The sequence below is a fragment of the Brassica napus genome, chromosome C4, assembly GCF_020379485.1.
Source record: "Brassica napus cultivar Da-Ae chromosome C4, Da-Ae, whole genome shotgun sequence".
Classification (NCBI taxonomy): Eukaryota; Viridiplantae; Streptophyta; class Magnoliopsida; order Brassicales; family Brassicaceae; genus Brassica; species Brassica napus.
The window spans coordinates 33,676,584-33,681,113 of NC_063447.1; the positions used below are offsets into that span (position 1 = coordinate 33,676,584).

The following is a 4,530-nucleotide window of genomic DNA, read 5'->3' on the forward strand; positions in this document are numbered from 1 at the left end:
CTATATTTATTCTGCGAATTTATTTAATCGGTATTTGTTCTATTTGATATGCATCGTATGTTTGATCCGTATATTTTTTTGATCTGCGTCCCCATTAATTGTCGGTGGTGTTTTCTATTGGTACAGTAACAAAAACGAGTCACTGGTCCCTTGTCATTGGTCCCTTGTCATTGGTCCCTTGTTCTGAGTGTTTTTCTGAGAAAGAATAGTTTAGTATCATCGAGACTAGTGGCCTAGAAAACATTGTATGGGTCAAAGATCAAGAAAGTTTTGTTCAGAAAAGAAACAGTATAAAGACAAAAGGTAGAACACTGATTGATACATATAAGCCTTTTTGGTTAAAGAGAACACTAATATGTACCTGTTCAACGTGTGTGACGTGTGTTGTGTCCAAAGCACTTGAAAAAGAATATCAGTTTTATCTATTTAATAGAGTAATCAAGTGCACATCATCATTCACATAACAACTTCTCCTCAGAGACAAGAGAGATGCCGATTAGCCAGAGAGTTCTGAAGCAGGTTGCAGCCTTTCCGGTTGTTTTAGCCATCGTTTGCTATTTCTTCTTGCCATCAATCAACGCGCCGGACCTCCTAAAGGGCACGAAGAACGTTCTCCAAGTGGCTAAGACCATTCCTCTCCCTGGCGATGGACCAGAGAGCTTAGAATTCGATTCACAAGGTGAAGGCCCTTACGTTGGCGTCACTGACGGTCGCATCCTCAAATGGCGCGGCGAAGAGCTAGGCTGGGTTGAGTTCGCCCACTCTTCTCCTCACAGGTTCAATCTTAACAAAAAAATGCTAACCTTCCTATGTTTTCATTGTTCTATTTAGTCGTTTAATAGATTTTGATCAATGTTCAAAAAATCATTAGGTAGTAATTAAACGTTTTATAGGGGATTAGTTGTACTTGTATAGATGGGACGCCTACAGGCTATCTAAGCCGATTTTGAAAAATAGTTCATAAATATCGTTTCGCTTAAGGCTAATTTATTTATGACAGATTTATTAGAGGGTTGACTTCTCTACGCCCCGCAAACTACTTAAAACCACAGTCAATCCCCCTAGACTTTTAAGCTCTTCTCCTAACCCCACAAAATTAAATGATTCATCAAATATCCACCTAAACTATTTATTTCAAGTTAATTACACATTTTTTTCTTATATAAGAGTACATGCGTTTAGAAATTAAAAAAACGTTTAAAAATAGCGATTACTCTTTATCCGATCCAATAATTTTTTTTGGATCCATGATCCACACAAAAAGACCCGACACGTTAATAGAAAAAACCTATGCTAACAAACCCTACCTTACACGTACACCTTAAACAACCTTACGCCACTCTCGTAAAGCACATGTATCGAATTGGAGAAAGACAGAGCTACTAGGTGAAGGTTCTATTTATTAAAGATGGAGAATGAGGCACGCATAAACTAAGGAAGGATGGTGATTTATGAATGTTCTTATAACAAACCAAATCTATGAATGATGACCTTTGGGAGTTTTAATAATTCTTGTTTAGTTTTGCGTCTTATGGTTATTTTAATAACTTTGTGATCCTATAAATGATGTTTTCTGAGAATTTTTAGTAAACCATTTTTCCTTGTGTTGACTTTGAATATTTTCCTTTATAGGAAAAATTATATTAGACGTTGTCTACGCTGAATCCAGATGATGACATGCGAACATGTTGTTTGACAATTGACACTTTTGTTGTTCTCAGACAAACATAGACTAATAATCTTCAAGTTATTGTGATGACTGTGATGGCTTACGTTTAACATAATCAAGTTTACAAATGTTTATGTATATAAAACAAACTATGTCACTACAACAAAGTGGCTCCTTACAAACGAGAACAAGATGATCCCTTTGTCTCTTTTCTCTTGTTTTATGGGAAATAAGTAAGCAACAAAATTTTCTAACACACAGAACACAGCCCGATGGAGATTATAGAACTCTGGACAGAATAATGTGCAATCTCAAAAATTCAATAGTAAAAGTCACAAAAGAAGAAGAATTTTTCTTGACGTGGTTGCAGCTTGTAGCGCCCTAACTCTAGCCTTTAAGACCATCCCGGGTTCATCTGCCACTTGCATTGAATAAAAATTTCTTGGAGCTTGTAACTAAAGTTCTTCGGTAATATATAGCTTTAGACATAGGTCCTGGAACAAAAGGGAACTGAAACATCCACCAAACCACAAATAATCCAAAGCAAAAAACATATAAGAAAACTTACATAGAATACCTTAGATCGTGTTCATAAAAAAAAGAAAAAGAATATTGTAGATCGTTGCTCTCTTTTACGTTGTAAGTAAGATTCAAATCTTAAACTAAAAAACAATCTCTATGAAGCTTCCTTAAGCTTCTTTTCATAGAGATGAAGTATGAACCCTAGTTTCAGAGCAATTGAGGGCGAAATTATGTCGAGAGTTTCATATTCGGGTCTTTTAACTTAAGTCGGGTCATACGGTTGGGTGGGGAGATTATCGGGTAGTTTTATGGTCAACGTGATTTGTCTGATCGCGTTTTATGAAACTAAACGCAATCACGTCGAAATCATACGATATGTGGAATTAATTCAGGAAAAATACTTTAGGGAGAAAACTAATGAAGCAGATTAGTTTATGGGGTTTCTTAATGAGCCTAAAAGTTTAGGGGGGTTTGGTGTGGGTTTAAGTAGTTTGGGGGGTGTAAAGAAGGCATCCCTTTATTAGAACATTGATTCACATTAACCTTGCTAATGAATCTGACCTCCTCCCCTTTTTTTTGGTGAGTGAAGAGATAACTGTTCAAGGCATAAAGTAGTTCCAAGTTGTGGGAGACCATTGGGACTTAGCTTCCATAAGAAAACAGGAGATCTGTACTTTTGTGATGGTTACTTTGGAGTCATGAAGGCCGGACCAGAGGGAGGCTTGGCCGAGTTAGTTGTTGATGAAGCCGAAGGTCGCAAAGTCATGTTTGCGAACCAAATGGATATAGACCAAGAGGAAGACGCTTTCTACTTCAATCAGCGATAAATACCACTTCGAGTAATTAAAAAATTACATCTTCGTTAATTTAGATTCACGGTCTTAATATTTTTTATCTTGTTGGTAACATTAGCAAAACATGGAAAATGAAAACATAAATAAATTGAATAATAAATAATCTATATATAGAATAGATTAATAGAATGTGTAACATAGCCAATAAATCTAAAAAGTGATCGTATATATATTATATCAAACAAACATATATACTTGTAAGTTGTAACCAACTTGAGTATGTATTATGTTTGTTTTGTTGGACAGGCAAGTGTTCTACGTGTATATGTCAGGGGAGAAGACAGGAAGAGTAATTAAATACGATATGAAGAAGAAAGAGGCCACAGTTATAATGGACAAACTTCATTTACCTAATGGTTTAGCTCTAAGCAAGGACGGATCCTTTGTACTCACCTGCGAAAGTGGTACAAATACTATCCATAGAATATGGGTCAAGGGTCCTAAAGCCGGGACCAACGAGGTTTTCGCCAAGATTCCGGGTCCTATGGACGATATCCGACGCACGCCGACAGGAGATTTTTGGGTGGCATTGCACTCCAAAGACAGTTTGTTTACTCGTGTGTTTCTAAGTCACTCTTTTGTTGGAAAGTTTTTCATCAAAACGCTTAATTTAATGGTGGGAAACCTCATCGAATTGTTGTGAAACTCTCTGGAGAGACAGGAGAGATTCTTGAGATACTTGAGGACAGAAGGGAAGACGATGAAGTATGTTAGTGAAGCATATGAGAGAGAAGATGGCAAGTTATGGATTGGGTCTGTGTATTGGCCGGCCGTTTGGGTTCTTGATAAATCTGTTTACGGTCTCAAATGAGCTAGCGAAAAGTAGTAATTTGATGGTATGATCTTCTTTTTAACTTGTTAGAAGACATGCATCTTCTTTTGTATTTTCTTGTTGTTGTGTGAGTGGACTTTGATTCTGAAGTAATTTGGTTGAGTTGAGTTGAGTTGTTTAATGGAGTTTTGTGGGATTTTATAAATTTTGTCAGGTGATTAAAAAGAAAATTGTGTTTGTCCGGCATGACTATGTCTTCGAGAAACTTTGACAAGTATATAAACTCGACGACAAGGGTGACAAGATACCCAAGAATTACTAGTCTTGATAACAATCGGTAGTCGCTTCCAACCTCAACAATTTCTATAGCTTTTTCTCATGCATGAACTTTATAAGGGTCCTATTTCATCCAAGACGAACAATTATTTCAAAAAAACTATCTCAACTATCAAATTAAAGCCGAAATCAATTTTTACTGAAAAAATTTTGGTCAACCATCTATAAATATATATTAAAAAAAACAAAATACTTTCTCATAATTTGGAAACATTAAAAAATTAGTACCAAAACTATACACAAAATCAAAATATACCCAAAAATCTGTAATAAACTATAAATATCCAACATCGCAAAATATATCCAAAAACCAAAACTAGATCGAATACATACATAATTTAATTTATTATTATTTTTGGTGTCACAATAGATTTTAA

The 4,530-nt window shown here is 35.6% G+C and overlaps 1 pseudogene; it reads left to right on the plus strand.

Annotated features, from left to right (window-relative positions):
* Window positions 1-321: 321 nt before the first annotated feature.
* On the plus strand, window positions 322-3,998 carry LOC106445248 (annotated as a pseudogene).
* Window positions 3,999-4,530: the final 532 nt, after the last annotated feature.